Genomic DNA, 17596 nt, shown 5'->3' on the forward strand with positions numbered 1-17596 from the left:
GCATTCATTCATTCACTGTAAATTTTTAACTTTCCGACTGTCATCGAACCAGCTACATCAGTTAGAAATTGTGAAGTCCTCCCTGACTGTCCACAGCCCTGGTTGTGCTGAAAGAATAGCATGTCTGCTTTGGGGCTCTGCGGGCTCAGAAGCACAAGGGAGAACAACTGTTAAATCATTGGGTAATATCTGCAGAGAGGAAAGCTAGGATGGGAGCCAAATTCTGTTTTGTCTTGCCTTATTAGTTAGTAGTAGATCGTGCTTATTACTAGATTATGAATGCAACGTTAGACATACTTAGAACCTAAAATTGGTAGAAGACAGTAGGAAATAGGACGTAAGGTGACTTTTTCATACCTCAGTGGTAACCTTAAGAGCTGCTAGTAAGGTGGGCATCGAATTTCTTAGGTTGAGCTGCAAAGACTGTTTCATTTATGTTCAGAACACTTGGGCCATTTCATGTAACATGTAAAATTGTAGGATGGGGTTAGGGATCAGGTTGCTTCTAAGACGTGGTCAATTCTATAAGGAGAGAAAGAAAACAAGAGTTATGTGTTACTCCCTATTCCTCGGGAGACCTGCCATTGAGATTCCTCACTGCAGTCCCGGAGATGCCTAGAGGCTGGGCTGGAGTGCGACCTCTGTCTCTACCCAGGCGCAGGTCCTGCAGAACAGGGAGCCTGGCAGCAGGTGATACAGAGCAGGCTGGGCCAGGATGGGTAAAACCCCAGGGCTGCACAGGCGCCCAAGCCTGAGGCTGCGTTTATCTTACTTTGCTCTAAGTAAGTTACTCTGTTTGATTGGAAACATAAGAGAATCTTTTATATACCTGAAAGAGTTGAGATACACTCCTGGAATGCCTCCCAAACAATGGGGAAGGCATTCCAGGAGTGCATCTCATTTCCTTGCTCATTTAAACTTTTTCCAATGGCAATATTTCTTAAAAGGGTCATATCTTTAATAAGGAAAATACATTGAATATCCTTTCATTGTGTTTTTGGACTCAGTGTTATAATTAGGAAGATTCGTGATTGTATTTACAGTAATGAAAAGTGGGCTGGATGCATATTGGTCTTTTGAAGAGGCTCCTACTGCTTGTGTTGCTCTGGGCCGCTGTGCTCCTTTCATTGTTTTGGTGTGGCTGGCAGTGTTGCATGAGAGAAATGGAAGGCGTCAGGCAGCCTGGTACCCAGAGAGCTGAGCCTGCAGAGCATGGGCTCCAGTCCCAAGCCCAGCCTCTGTGTCCCTTCAGGTGGTGTCCCCATGCGTGCCTCCTCCTGTGCCCTGGGAGTGGCCGGCCATTTGGTCTGCCTGGACATAAGGTTTAGTGAGCCTGTGGGTGCCCTGCATAGCTGGTGTGGCCTGTACTCATCAGAGGGGGCCTGCGGCTGTGGCAGTCCACCCTGGGCAGGGCCCCTTGGCTGTAGACACGTGCTAAGTGAGCAGTTTTTCAAAATGTGATTTTTGGGGTTTTAAAAATTGTATGATTTTGTGTCCTAACTGGTTATGGGAATTTTTTATTTTGGGTGGGCATTTTGTTGTTTTAATTTTTAAAAATGTTTTATAGATGTTTACTGGCTTTATTTTTTTAAAAAAACATAATTTCTTGTTGCCTCTGGTTTTCTTGAATCTTGGGTTTTTAGAACACTTTACAGAAGGCTTTTTGTCACTTGGGTGTTCTACATTCTATTGACCTCGTATTTGGGTATAATAACATTTAAGTTGGACCTGTTTAGTTTCAGGTCATTGTATTCATTTTAGTGGTTTTTGTGTTCCTTAACTTCATATTCAATTTCATATATTTTGAGTTTCCATCCATGCCAGTTGTTTGTGATGGCCAAGTATTCCCAACCACTGAGCCCTTTGAGCTCCTTTTGCCTCCTTGTCTGGGACACCCCAGCTTGCAGATTTTATGTGGGCTGATCCTTTCCTGAGACTTCACTACCAGCAGTTCTACTTTCTAGTTAGGTTTAGTCGGTTTTACTCTGTTTACACTGCAGTTCCCAGTCTTTTTGAAAGACCCCTTTTCTGCGTGGTGAGCCTCCCCTAGAAGTACTTGTCCTCCCCCAGCCCTTTCTGACCCCATCAGCTGGTTATCCTAGGGCCAGGCTGGGTCCTGGCCCAGGCTGCACCCTCATTTCATGGAATGCCGTCTTCTCTGTATGATCCTCTCTTGGAGCTTCCCCTAAAGTACTCTTCTTGCTTTCTTCTGCATCATCTTAGGAGCTCCCTCTAATTCCTAGCTCTGGCATTTCTTCTTTTTGATTTAAATGTCTTTGTGTATTTATCACCTTACCACTCTGATTCACTTATTTTTGGTAATCTTTTACCAGCATTATCTTTCCCCGAGGCACCCGTATACTGGGGGCAATCTATCAGGCTGTATCAAGAAAACTTTTAGATTCACCTCCTTTTTTTTTTTTTTTTTTTTTTGGGAGACGGAGTTTTGCTCCCTTGCCCAGGTTGGAGTGCAGTGGTGCAATCTCAGCTCACTGCAGCCTCTGCCTCCCGAGTTCAAGCAATTCTCCTGCCTCAGCCTACCTAGTAGCTGGGACTACAGGTACACGCTGTTGCCACACCCAGCTAATTTTTTGTATTTTAGTAGAGACGGGGTTTCACCTTGTTGCCCAGGCTGGTCTCAAACCCCTGAGCTCAGGCAGTCCACCTGCCTCAGCCTGCCAAAGTGCTAAGATTATAGGCGTGAGCCACTGTGCCCGGCCATTCACCTCGAATTTTACCCAGGGGTATCTTTAACTATATTTTTTATATCTTATTGTCTTCAACCAGAAGTCATTGAGTGGTACTTTTAAAACATGTCCTTTAGGGCCAGCAGTTGGGTCTGGCTCTGAGAGAGTAGCGAGGAGGGTAGCATCAGGATCTCCAGGAGCAACGATGGTAGGGCTGTCAGTCTGGCCTTCTCATCGCAGGGACTGTGTCACCTCCAGGGTTGGAACACACAGCAGACCCCACAGTGGGCCAGTCTAGTAGTAGCTCAGGGCCCTTTGAGACAAAGAGGAACTGAACAGTCCTCTCTCTTGGGCTTCTCAGATGGACACCTGGGTGGCTGTTGCAGCTGCTGCCCAGCCTGTGGTCCTAGTGACCGCTGTGCATGGTGCCTGTCTCTGTACTAGGGCTAGAGGTCCCGGTAGGTCTCACGCAGTGCCTGGAATCAGCTTCTGTCCAAGAAGAGCTGTAGCATTTCAGGCACTTTGAGGCTTCAGTGTGTGTGGCATATACCATGTAACCTTGCTAGAGCTAGGTCAGTGATCAGATGACTTGATCTTTCTGAAATCTTTTTTTAAAAAATTAAGTTGGGTATAAACTGTAAATTAGAAAGATGGACTTCGTTTATTTCTGACTTTCACCTGTATTGTCATAGCAGGAGGGGGTAGTTCTGAATTCTGTGAACCCTCCAAAGAAGGAATTTCTCCTTACATGTTAGTGTTAATTGAAGTTCACTTCATATATTTTTTTCTTAATAAGTCGTTATAATAGTTTAGTAAGAGCCAAGAAAAACTTCCTAAAATCTAAGTACTTATTTAGCTTTAGAAAATATAATGTTAGGGGCCTGAAAGGTAAGTAAATTAAAAACATTCTTCTGTTTCTTTTTTTTTTTATTTAAACATAGTCTATTGGGAAAAAAAGAGACAGGCAAGATGAGGTAGTTTGACTGAACCCTCTGATTTTGTTAATCTTTGTAGTCTTCATATTTCTATTGCATTTTTACTGTTTTAACTAGAAGCCTATGTTATCTTTTTTAAAATTCTCTTTTTTATTATAAAAATAATAAACAATTTAATCAGTACAGAAATATGTCATGTGAAAATGAAAGGTACTTATAATCCCACTTCTCAGAGATAACTACTTTAGACAGATTGATATTTGATCCTTTGAAGTGTAATAAAAATGTCTGTCTTGCTAGTAGTGGTCATCATTGTCGCCATCATCATGCATGTGATGCATCATGCATGTGACATTAGCTAAATGTTCTTAATGGTTAATGTATACAGATTCATTGTACTGGATTTTAAGCTTTTAAGTCTTGAAAACCTGCATTTAATAAGAAATTTGTTATTTGCTCCTTTTAATTTATATGTGGGGTTGTTAAATGAAATAATTTAAAATACAAACTGAACTCAAGAATTTCTGGTTGTTTATATCTTCCAGTCTGTGTCCTTCTCTGTTGCCTGTTTGTTTTAAAATAAAACTGGAAAGCTTAGAATTCTGAGGAATCTGCTGGAATCTCTTGGGGCTCAAGAATAGTTTTTCTGTCTCTCTCTCTCTTTTTTTTTTTTTTTTTTAAGAGACAGGATCTTGCTCTGTTGCTCAGGCTGGAGTGCAGTGGCTGTTCACAGGTGTGATCATGTGCAGTACAGACACAAACTCCTGGGCTCAAGTGATTCTCCTTCTCCTGCCTCAGCCTCCCAAGTAGCTGGGACTACAGGTGTATGCCACCACACCCAGCTTCTGTCTTTTTTTCACAGATTAGGAGTAGGTCTCCAGTCATATTGCTGGGAAGAAAGGGATACAAGTTGTGGGAGGTTTATGCTCTTTCCTTGTTACAGGATTGCTTTTAGTTTGGCTCCTCCCATGGAGTGAGTGGGACTGCCAAGCAGAATTCTTCCTGATTGACCTGGAATGGACGGCCCTGCCAGCAGGAGCAGGAACAGAGGCCAGCAAGGGAAAGACAAGACACAGTCTGAATGGGATCTGAAAGATACTGTGTTGGTAGTGCTGGCACTTACGGTATCTCTGGGAGAGAGACCTAGAGTAGAGCAAGCAAAGAGAAGCTCAGTAATAGTGTCTTTGTTAACTGTTCTTTATTATTATTATTATTATTATTTTGAGACGGAGTCTTGCTCTGTCACCCAGGCTGGAGTGCAGTGGCGTGATCTTGGCTCACTGCAACCTCTGCTTCTTGGGTTCAAGTGATTCTCCTGCCTCAGCCTCCCAAGTAGCTGGGACTACAGGCGTGTGCCACCACGCCTGGCTAATCTTCGTATTTTTAGTGGAGATGGGGTTTCACCATGTTGGCCAGGCTGGTCTCGAGCTCCTGATCTCAGGTGATCCACCCGCCTCGGCCTCCCAAAGTGCTGGGATTACAGGCATGAGCCACTGCGCCCGGCCTGCTGACTGTGCTTAGACCTAGAATGCTCTAGTTTTATTTTAAATAAGCAGCATAATGTCAGTCTTCAAAATGAGTGTGTAAACATTTTCTAGCTTACTTCCTACCCTGTGAGTTCAAAACGTCAGCCCTGTTTCTAACCAGGCTTTCTCCATCACTTTCTGCTTAGCATATTCACCTTCCTCTGAATGCCATGGTGACGCATGTGTGAATTAGTGCCGTGTCCTAGTCCTAGTCCTATGTCTTCCCCCCTCCACTCATGGCAGATCAGACACTGTTGTTGCACGCTAACTGTACACTGAGGGCTCCTCAACCTAGAGAATATCACCCTTAAGACATTTTGCCTGGGAACTGCCACCACCCCCTGTCCAGCCAAATCTGGCACCAGATTTGGTGCCAGGCAAGTTCCTTCCAAGACATTCTTGGTCAGAAACAGAGGGCTTGTGCTGGGTATGGTGGCTCATGCCTGTAATCCTAACACTTTGGGAGGCCGAGGTGGGAGGATCACTTGAGCTCAGGAATTCGAGACCAGCCTGGGTAACATAGTGAGACCCTATCTCTATAAAAAATAAAAAAACTAGCTGGGTGTGGTGGCATGCCCCTGTAGTTCCAACTACTTGACAGGCTGAAGTGGAAGGATTGCTTGAGCCCAGGATATCTAGGCTGCAGTGAGCCTTGATCTGTGCCACTGTGCTCCAGCTTGTGCAACAGAGTAAGACCCTATCTCAACAAAAAATAAAAAGAAGCAGAGGGCTTGCCAGCAGCATTGCCAGCTATGTCCAGCATCTTGGTTTCTTTTATCTCTTGCTCACAGGCCTTGTCCAGGGTCAACTTCTCTTCCTGGCCCACTTGCTGTGTCTTTGAGACTCTAGCCCCTGTCACCCCAAAAAGAAGCCATGTCCGCATCGGCAGTCACTCTCCACTTCTTTCCCTCTACAACCCCGTGGCCAACCACTAATATGACTTCTGTCTCTATGGATTTGCCTATTCTGGACATTTATAAATGGAATCACACAACACATGTGGTCTTTATGTCTATCTTCTTTCACTGAGTATAGTACTTTCAAGGTTCTTCCATGTTGTAACATGTATCTGTACTTTATTCCTTTCTTAAAAAAAGAAAAGAAAAGAAAAGAAACTGTCTCCTAGTCTGGAGTACAGTCAGTGGCACGATCATAGCTGACTGTAACTTTGAACTTCTGGGCCCAAGCAATCCTCCTGCCTCAGCCTCCTTAGTAGCTAGGACTATAGGCGTTTACCACCACACTGGGCTAATGTTTCATTTTTTTTTTTTAGAGACAGGGTTTCACCATGTTGCCCAGGCTGGTCTCGAACTCCTGGCCTCAAGCGTCCTCCCACCTCGGCCTCCCATAGTGCTGGGATTACAGGCATGAGCCCCACACCCAGCCTACTGCATTTTTTTTTTTTAATGATTGAATGATATACCATTGTGTGAATATATGACATTTTATTGCTCTCTTCATCAGTTGGTAGACACTTGGGTTATTTGTACCTTTTGGCAATTATAAATAATGTTGCTATGAACATTTGTGTATAAGTTTTTATGTGGATGTTTTCATTTTCCATGTGTATATGTCTGGGAGTAGAATTGCTGAGTCATGTAGTAGGTCTATGCTTAGATTTTTTTTTTCTTTCTTTTTCTTTTCTTTTTTCTTTTTTTTTTGAGACTCACTTTTTTAGAGTCTCACTCCTTTGCCCAGGCTGTGGCATGATCTTGGCTCTCTGCAACCTCTGCCTCCCGGGCTCAAGTGATTCGCTTGCCTTAACCTCCTGAGTAGCTGGAATTACAGGTGTGTGCCACCACGCCTGGCTAATTTTTGTATTTTTAGTAGAGATGGGGTTTCACCATGTTGGCCAGGCTGGTCTCAAACTCCTGATCTCAAGTGATCTGCCTGCCTTGGCTTCCCAAAGTGCTGGGATTACAGGCATGAGCCACTGTAATTGACCTATGCTTAGCTTTTTGAGGAACCACCAAACTGTTTTCCACAGCAGCTGCACAGTTTACATTCCCCCCAGCAACGTGTAAAGGTTCTGACTTCTCCACATCCTTACCAATGCTTGTTATTGTCTATTTTTTTATTTTCTCCATCTTAGTGAACTTAATGAGGTTTCTCATTTTTGTTTTGATTTGCATTTCTTTGACGACTGATGATGTTGAATATCTTTTCCTGTGCTTATTCATCATTTTCAGACCTTCTTTGGATAAATGTCTCTTCAAATCCTTTGCTCATTTTAAAATTGGGTTATTTGTCTTTTCGTCATTGAGTTCTAAGGGTTTTTGTTTTTGTTTTTTGAGGCAGAGCCTCGCTGTGTCGCCCAGGCTGGAGTGCAGTGGCGTGATCTTAGCTCACTGCAACCTCCGCTTTCTAGGTTCAAGCAATTCTCCTGCCTCAGCCTCCTGAGCAGCTGGGACTACAGGTGTGCGCCACCATGCCCAGCTAATTTTTGTATTTTTAGTAGAAACGGAGTTTCACCATGTTGGCCAGGCTGGTCTTGAACTTCTGACCCCAAGTGATCCACCTACCTCGGCCTCCCAAATTGCTGGGATTACGGGCATGAGCCACCGCACCTGGCCTGCATTCTAAGGATTTTTAATATATTCCAGATGCAAGTCTATAATTAGATATATGATCTAAAAATATACTACTAATCTTTGCAATAAGTTTGCATCCCAAAGTGTTATCTTAAGCAAAGAGTCAAACCCAAAGGAAATCTGTCTGATCACATTTATGTAAAACTCTAGAAAAGGCAAAACAATAGTGATAGAAAGTAGACTTGTGGTTGTCTGGAACTGCAGTGGGAAATGGACACAATGGGACTCTGGGGTGATGGGAATGTGATATTTTCTTGATTGTGATAGTAGTTACACTATTGGAGGCATGTGTTGTAACTCATTGAATTATATGCTAAAATTGATGGATTTTATTCCACATGAAGTATTTCAGTAAAACTGATTTAAAAAATGCTGGTGTCTGACTGTAGGCAGCCCCCCCATGTGGGCAGTATCATTCTATTCTCCTTCCCAGTTACTGTGAACATTCACCATTCTCTCCTGGGCCTCTGCTCTATTTCACACTGCTTTCTCTTAGCAGGTTCTTTATGCCAGGATATTGACACCTTCAGGCATGGTCCTCCTCAACTTCTTTTTCCTCATATACACATTTATTTTCCCATTTTTACTTCTTTCTTTTCTAGCCTGACACCAGAGTATTCCTGGCCTTCTTGAGCGTTTGTCATTGAACACATCTGGTGGGACCTCTGTGTAGTCTCTCCCTCTCTTTTGGTTCTTGGCCCTCAGTTGTAAATATGAACAGATCTGCCCCATGTTCTTCTGACTACCATCTTGTGTCTCCAATGGTAGCTCCTGTCACATCCCCAACGCTTAACTTCCTTCTCTTTAATCTCATTGTCATAAGATTGCTTTTGTCAAGACCATGGATGCCTGTGTGAGCTGATCTTGTGGATGGTTTTCAGCCTTATCATAATCCTCCTCTCCTCACTGGGGCCCTCCCGCCTGGCTTTCCACATGTCAGTGTTCTGTAGTCTTTCTTTTTTTCCTCCTCGCCTCTGTTGCCTCCTACGGGTTCCATCTGTACTGTGATTCTCACACTCTCCTGGCAGATCTGTGCTGAAGTCTCAGCTACCATGAAATATATTTCTCCAGACAAGTCCCCTTCACTGAGCTCTCCGCCCAGTCCTCTCTACTTGGATGTTGCACCTGCACATCAGATTTGGCATTTCTGATTTACAAATGTCTTCATTTTCTCTAAATTGGCTTGTCCTCCTGTATTGTGCTTGCCACCTAGTGCCACCACTGACCCTGCCAGTCATCCAAGGTAGAACTTGGGAGTCATCTTTGATTCTTCCCCTTCCTGCATCTGCTTTGATATTTCCTGAATTGCCACATCCTCTCCTTACTTCTGTTTCAGTCACTGCTTGCTGGGATTCATGCAGGAGCCATGGACCCTCCCTTTTGCTGATCTTTTCCTCGGCTGTCCATCTTCCACATGGCTAACAAAATGATCTGTTTAAATTCAGGTCTGATCTCATCATTCCCCCGTTTAGAATTTCTCAGTGACTCTCTTCATCTGTAGCAGTGATTTGAATTCCACTTATCTGTTAAAAAAAAAAAAAGTTGGAAGATTACTGTTGTGTTGCCAACTCTTAATTTTTCTAAATAAGAATATTGGAAGAAAAGGGAATTCACCGTCTACCATCTTTTCATTAAATAAGCACATTTCAACACTTAAAAAAAGGCACAATTTCGAATGGAAGATAAAAAGACCACAGTGCTGTCGCTAAGTGTGTAGAGTCCACTCAGCCACTCACCTGGTTGGCTGTGGTGGGTACTTAGTAAGCTCCTCCGTAAGATGGGGATTTTAACAGTGACTACTCATAGAGTTGTGAGGATTAAATGGAGTATGCATCCTTAGGGCACAGCCTGGGTACACAGCCCTCAAAACGATTAGAATGCATGACAGGTATTCCCCCAAGAAGGGAAGGTGACCACGGTACACTACAGTTTCCTCCTTGGACTGGTGGCACTTTTTTGTAAAGAGATCCTGTCACTGCACGATGGAGCCCAGGTTCCAGTAGGACCGCAGAAGCCACCTCTGGCCTACCTGCCTTTTCGTCCTAGGCTCTAGGCCTGTAAAATGGGATGAATAACTTTTCTTTGTTCAGTTTAAATCCTTTAGGTACTTCAGTATACGTGCATAGCAGTTTCCATCTTTGGAGAGATGATCACACTTAGCATTATTTGTGATTAATTGCATTTTAACAGCCTTTCAAATCTTTATTTAGGCACGTGTGTACAGAATACTCATATGTGTCATAACGTTTCAAGAAATTTGAAAGCATGGCTATTAGTGGTATCTGACAATTCTAGGGTCTATGTGTTTTCCTTTCTCTTGACTGTTGTAGTAGAAAACCTTGGGCCTGCAGGCTGCATTTGGTGATTCTGTAGCTTGGAGGGCTTAGTCAAAAGCAGAGACTGCTGGGGCCAAGGACTGTGGTGGTGACAGTTTCTTGGGGACTACACTTTGAGCTTTGCCCACCTTGGATGACCAAGGAAGCATTTCTCCCTCCTCAGCCCCCAGACCTGTGCTCCACTGTGTCCTAGACTGGGGCAACATTTTGTCACCAAGAAGAATGTGAGTCAGGAAATTTGAAGGGTTGTTCTGTGTTCCTTTTCTAGCACAGGCCTCATCCATGAATGAATATTGACCAAATCAAGCTTCCATTTCCCTTCCTTGAAATTGCCAAAATGCAGAGTACTTGCCTTTCACTGTTTTCCACTTGGTAATGAAGTGGATCAGTTCTGCTTCAGCAATGATACTTTGTGAAACTTGCATTTATATTCATTTGCATTTTAAATGAGCAGCCGAGAGACACTTTGGGAGCAGTGGCACCAACAGTCTCAAAATCATTTAATCATTGCTTTGTATGGTATATTTAATTAGCTTATACATCCCACAGGAATATGACCAAGTGGATTTTAGAGATTAGGTCAGACCCTGTCAAGTGATCCTGTCTAGTGGTACATTTTAGAGAGCTTTGAAAGAGTTTTCAGTCAACATATTATATGAAAAGGAATATTGGATTTTATTGAATCATTTGAGTACTGTGGCATGTTGAGTTTGATTTAACAGTTGGAATATTACATGGTAACTTCATTTAAATGAATTCACAGCTATAGACAAAATGTTTGATTTTAAAGATATAACCAAGAGTGAGACTGCAGATTTTTAAGCAGTGAAATATTAGAAAACAGTGAATAAATAAATAAATGCTTCTTTAGCAGGGGTTAAATTATTTATTATTTTGCTTTCAGGAACCAGGAAGAGATTGTTTTCTTTGGATTTCAAATGTTGTTATAGTGTAGTTGTTTCTTAGCTTCCTTAAGACGCCCCTTGAGTGCCTGAAATAATTCACTGAAATCAGCGGCTCTAAAGCATCAAAGATCTTTTCTGTCTGGAGTAGTCACCAGGCAGCTTCAGTGAGGGCTTCCCATTGAAGTCCCCTTTGAGGATGTGCCTGACAGGGTTTCCATGGATTTCTGTGTCCTTGTAGTATGTAGTATGGGTGCCGGCCTCCACTCTTCACCCCTAACATGGGCCTGGTAGATAGATTGGTGAGAATACATACTGCTTGTTCTGAAAGTTATGCCTGGGGTTGTCAAGCTGCTTGGAGATGAAGCCAGAGGCTAACCCTGCGTGGCCGCAGCAGAAGTCCAGCCAGTGCTCCCAGCACCACCCATTCGGGGAATAGGCCCAGTAGTGTGGCCAGGCTGGTGCCCACACCACTGACTCAACTCCAAGATTGCAGCCTCTTGGAGGCTTTTTTTTAAAAACAAAACAAAGGTTGTCAAGAGTGGCCAAAGGACAAGAAATTGTAATGGGTGACAATGGGGCACCACTGCTCATGGATTGTGATATGTCAGGGAGATAGCCCTGTGGCATGCTTGCCTGGGTCAGGTTTGGTGGCATTCTGCATTCAGCTATATCTATCTGTCAGTGATGTTTAGAAGACTGCAGAACATGTTTTTCAGTAGGAAATGATGAGGAGATTTGGGGAAAGATGATGCTAAAAGTGAAAATCTTTCACATAAGAGGATATTTTTGCACGGAGACAATGATCAATTTCCCCCCAAACAGTATCTATTTATTATTTAATGATTCTGCCTGGAAGTAAAGGGGTAGGTTGAATCTTTCAAAGGTCTTTTCCAGCTCTAAATTATTTTCTTGACCTACAAAGCAGGTAAAATTTCAGTCACAATTAGTGAAATTGCTACACAGTGATGTGAAAAAAGCAATTGATCATAAGTGTTTGCTTGTTAATTAAGTTTACTTACTCTCCTTAGAGATAGAATGTACATGTGGTTCTAGCTCTAGATATGTGGCAATTTATTTGACTTTTTTTTTAATGTTAAGTTTTTGGGCTAAGATTTAAAAAACTGATTAAAGAAAGCAGAGGAGGAAATAAATGGGACATAAATCACAATATTTTATACACTGTCTCTAAGCAGCAGACACTTCACTTGTTTAGTTTGAGTGTTAATTGTTTTTATGAATAGGCAAGGACAAATTACTTTAACCCTCCTGTGTAGTTACTGCTGTGATGAGATGAACCATGTGCTATTTTAGAATCTCAGGGAAAGTTTAGCAACACTGCTGATGATGCTTTTCATGGACAAACAAGTCTTGATGTGTTTTTTTCCCACTTGTAAGTATATTGATAACTACCTTTGTGTGTGGTGTTTATATAGGTGTATATATATATTTGTATGTATGTATAGAGTTATGTAGATAGATAGCATATAAATTAACTTCTCATACATATATGCTTTTATCATGTTAAAACACTTAACAGGTTTCTAAAGGATTTATCCTAGAATACCTTTTACTACCAAGATTCCCTGTTATTTTTAAATAAAGATATATTACAACTCTCCAATCTATCTATCTTCTTCAATTTAAAATGTCTCATGTAAAGTCCATCCATATGTCCCTGTGGTGTTGCATTTCTGTTTCCAGCCACTTTCTCATGTGGCAGGGGTGGGGTTTGTTGATGTGACCAAGCCCTTAGGACAGCACCTCTGACTCCTCCTGCACGTGGGTAGCAAATGCACACCAGGTCCTGACCCTAAGGATTAAAGAAGACGTCAGGCAGCTCATCCTGGACTGGATTTAGAAGGCTAGATTAAGAGCCATCCAGGAGGGAAGTAAGCTTCTCTGCACAGGCTCAGAGCTGCCTGTGGAGTGGGGTGGTGGAGGGTGGCTGATGGGGAGGGCAGCTGCATGTTCAGCAAATTATAAAGGGCCGGTGTTTTCGGCATTAAACCAGAGGGTAGATGTTACTGAGCCACTCAGAAGGATTTAGGGGACACTTTAATTATAGCATCTATTCACTTCAAGGATCTTTTAGCTGCATGTTGTAGGGCTGAGGATAGTGATGACAAGGATATCCACAGGAACAAAAGCAGCAGGTTCTGTTGTTTTCTTTTGAAGTGGGATGGGAGTGAAGCAGGGCTGCCCAGTTACTTGTGGTGTCTTGGGTGTAAGCCATCGTCATGGGCTGCACGTGCCCTGGGAGACAGGAGGCCCTGCACCTTCTCTATGAACTTCTTTACTTCTGGGGAAAGCCTGTTGCTGTTCCTGCCTGCTCTGGCCTGGGAGGCTGACTTGTTTGCTATGCAAGGCCCAGGCTCTCCGGCTGCTGCTGCCTGTTGCAAAATAAGAAGCAATGGTGGCAAAATGTCCACCTCCCTAAATTAAACCACAAAGGTTAGGACCAAACTATTAAAAATATGATCTTTGAGTGGTATGGTCTTGTTTTTGAGTGTATTTTGGCATTGTGTTCAAACCAAAGTTTATTCAAGCCAATTTAATATACTATTTTCAAATAACAGCTCATAGATCAGAAATGGTCTCTGTTTTAAACCTTCCCATCCATATCAAACACAATGATGTTAAGGTTAAGAGGGGCCCTTTCTCTAAAAGAAAATACAATACTTACCCTATATAATTTTGGAGGGTCCAAAGATGTGGAATCAATGTATTTGTAAGAATTATATTAAACAATCTTCATTTGATAAACAGTACCTTACAATCCTAATGCTATCTATCAAACTTGAGTGAGAGCAGTTTCAGCATCAACTCTTGAATAGTAGCTAAACTAACAAGAGAGTACCCAAATGTGCTCTAAAGGGAGCAGCAGCGGCTGATGTTCTGCCGAGTCTGAGTGTCCAGGACCCAACTACAGGGGAAATAGAATCAAACAGGCAGGTGCTCTGTACCCAAGCCCTCACATGGTGACCTGCCTCCCTCCTGGGGGCCCACTGTCCTCCTGGGGGCTTTCAGGCCCTATGGGTTTTGGGCAGAGTCCCAGGAGCCAAAGGGCGACTCGGGAAAGGCTGAAACTTGGCTTCGCAGTCAGCCAGCTTCTGTCCGTAGTGGTGGCCATTTTCTTTCGGGAGCTCCTGGAGTGCTCTCTCAGTGGGCCCGGCAGCCATCCGGCCTTCCTGGGCCCTTTTCTTATGGAAGAGTATCTGCTTCTGAAAACTGGAACTGTCTTCTTCAATTCCTAGCGCTTGCAGGTCTGACACATGCGGTTTAAATACTAGTGCACCTTGAGAAGTCTCTGATCGAGGTCCAGGCAGTAGGCATCCTCCTGCGTGGACTCCTACTGAGGCCCCATCACGGGTTCTTAGTGCAGTTCAGGCAGAGCAGGAAGCTTCAGCTGCAGCTTTGCGAGCTCCTTCCCCAACTGTGCCCTTGTGCCCTGCAGAGAGGCCTCTTGCCAATCGGACTTTGGATTTGTGCTGTGCGTTCTTTACTCCTTTGGAATTCTTCCCACAATTGCTTATTTGTTGCCTCAGTCTTTCCTTCAGGACATTTGAAGGATGCACCTAAGTCACCGTCACCATCCACATTCTTCGGAGGAACTTGTAGCCGGGATGCTAGGGGACCACCATATCCTGCTTCCCTGTTCCTCTCCATTGCCAAGTCTCCATCCTGCACATGGTTTCTGCTGCTCTCCAGCAGATGCAGGATGCTTGGAGGGGTGTGGGACAGGGAGGTCATTTGCCTCACTCCAGCACTCGTGTCCTGTTCCATTACTGTCTTTGCCTGCTCCGGCCTTTTCATCTTCCCCTTCTTATCTGCAAGCATTGCTTCCATCTCACAATTTCTTGGTCGGGCAGCTCTGCAGGTTGCCAGTGGTCAGTGCTGTCATTCAGATCATCTGTGCTTTGCCCCAGAAGATCTTCTCCGTCATGCTGTGAAGCATGTGGGACCTGCTTTGTTCAGTCACTTGGAGAAATTCAGGAGGCCTGCTTTTCTGTGCTCTTTTCAGAAGCTCACCTAGGTCCTGGTAGGAAGACCTGCTTGTTTCATTTGGAACCCTCAAGCAGGGGGTTTGGAGTGATCGAGGACTGGCCTCTGGCACGGGCGACATTAGGCCACCACAGGCTTGGGGTGCTAGCCACATCTTGGATCTGGCCATTCTATGGACCTCATCCTGGGCTGAATACCTTTGGGCCAACTCCTCTTTTCTTCCCACTGTGCGTCATGAACGTGAAGGCCACCACAGCAGTGCATGCCCAGATCACCCAGGGTTTCCATAGTTTCACTGGCACTAGTCCCACGATTCTGTACATAGTAGTACTGCTGCCTACAGGGGGGCCAGCAGCAGCTGAGTAGGCATTGTGTGGTGGGCAGCAGGCCCTCTGTGGCTGCCAAGGGTTTGCCGCCACTTGCCAGTGGCCTGTGGGCCACAACTGACCACTCAGAACCCTGTGGAGGGTACCATCTCTAACACAAACAAGGGCTGCCATGATAGATGTGTAAATTAATACAGTACTATACATAAAACGCTTAAAAGAGTGTCTAGCTAAGATATGTTAGCTAATATACCATCATGATCCTCAACAACAACAAAATAACAGTAACCTAATACACCGTTATAACTCACTGGAACATGTCCCTGTTTTGTGCATTCCTCATGCACAGAGACTTGGAAAGGCAGAGGCACTTTACCAAAGGGGACTCTGCTGTTCTGCAGCCACCTCGTGACATACATGGAGCCTTTGAGAGCAGGGGCCTGGAGGGGAATGATAGAGAAGTCATGTCAATTTTAGGTTTTCTAGTACATGTAATAGAAATGTTTACACAGTACTGTAGTCTATTAAGTGTGTAATGGCATTACGTCCGAAACGCAAGGTACATCCCTTAATCAAAAATACTTTAAAATGCTATGATCGCTTGAGTCTACAGCGAGTTGGAATCATTTTGCTGGTGGAGGGTCTTGCCGATGGCTGCTGACTGATAAGGGTGGTGGTTGCTGGAGGTTGGAGTGGCTGTGGCAGTTTCAGGAAATTGGACAACATTCAAGTTTGTCACATCAATTGACTCTTACTTTCATGAAAGATTTCTCTATAGCCTGCAATGTTATTTGATAGCAGTTTACCCACAGTAGAAATGTTTTATGAAATTGGAGTTAATCTCAAACCCTGCCACTGCTTTATCAACTAAGCTTATGTCCTGTTCTAAATCCTTTGCTTTTATTTTGATATCTTTGACAGCATCTTCACCAGGAGTAGATTCCATCTCAAAAAGGTGCTTTCTTTGCTTGTCCATAACAAGTACTTCGTCATTTATTCAGGATTTATCATGAGATTTCAGCAATTTGGTCACATCTTCAGGCTCCACTTCTAATTCTGGTTCTCTTGCTCCACTTCTAATTCTGGTTCTCTTGCTATTTCCACCACATCTGCAGTGACTTCCTCCACTTAAGTCTTGAACCCCCTCAAAGCCATTCACGAGGGTTGGAATCAACCAAGTCTTCCAAGCTCCTGTTAAGGTTGATATTTTGACCTCCTCCCATGAATCATGAATGGTCTTAATGGCATTCACTTACTGGAGTAGTGAATTCTATCCAGAAAGTTTTCAATGTGCTTAGCCCAGATGCATCAGGGGAGTCATTTTCTATGGCAGTTCTAGCCTGATGAAATGTATTTCTTTAATAATAAGACTTGAGTGTCAAAATTACTCCTTTATCCATTATGGGATGTGGAGTGAATGTTGTGTCAGCAGGCATGAAGACAACATTCATTTCCTTGTATGTTAACATGCAAGGCCTGGTCCCTCTGCAGGCTCTTGGGAGGATCCCGGCCTGTCCAGCCTCGAGCATCTGAGGCCCTGTCATGCTGCATCACTGCCTCCTTTCTCCACATTTCAAGGACCGTGTGATTCTCTTGGGCTTGTCTGGACAATCCAGGACAGGATTCTTATTTGGAGGTCAGCTGACAGGCAGCCTTTGTTGAATTTTGCCATGTAATGCAGCATATTCGCAGGTTCTGGAGAGGAGGATACGGACAGCTTTGAGAGGTCATTGTCCTGCCTACCACAAAGCTCTTATTAGGTGGCTAGTCTTCTTTTTCAACCTGTTAACTTACGTTTTTCTAGTATCAGCTGTTTTTGGCTAATGAGATGTTCCTACGCTTTATTTGATATTCTTTGTCACTTTCCTCAAACATGCCCCCTCAACAGGCAGTGATACCATTTTTCTCCAGTTAGAGCTGAAGTTGGCCTTTGAAGGTGGATTCAAGGACTTGGTAACTGCATTTCTGCTTACAGTTTCAGGGAGTCCTGGGCTCTAATCTAAAGATCCTACTTGTGCAGGCCTTCATCTTGGTTGGTGTAGAAAGAAAGGGAGCGAATGGTGGCTCCAGGCCTTCTCTCTGGGCTGCTTTGTGCTTCGCTTGTTATGGGTGCAGGTCCTGGCCTTGGAATTAATCGCAAACAAGTCTTGGACTTCTCAGAAGTGGTGGAAGGCTGTCAGATGCTCTTTTCACCCAACACAGTTTAAGCAGCTGAGTTGTATTTCATCCACTGGAAGGAAAATCCCGTTGTTGAGCTTCAGAATGTGAACGGCTTAGGAAAGTCTTAG

At 43.8% G+C, this 17596-nt stretch overlaps 1 protein-coding gene across 3 annotated transcripts in view; it reads left to right on the top strand.

Moving 5' to 3' along the window:
* Window positions 1–17596, top strand: part of FAM120A (family with sequence similarity 120 member A) — a 114177-nt gene that overhangs the window by 27830 nt on the left and 68751 nt on the right. The gene's annotated exons all lie outside the window — the stretch shown is intronic.

Source organism: Pongo pygmaeus, chromosome 13 (assembly GCF_028885625.2).
Source record: "Pongo pygmaeus isolate AG05252 chromosome 13, NHGRI_mPonPyg2-v2.0_pri, whole genome shotgun sequence".
In the NCBI taxonomy this organism is placed as follows: domain Eukaryota; kingdom Metazoa; phylum Chordata; class Mammalia; order Primates; family Hominidae; genus Pongo; species Pongo pygmaeus.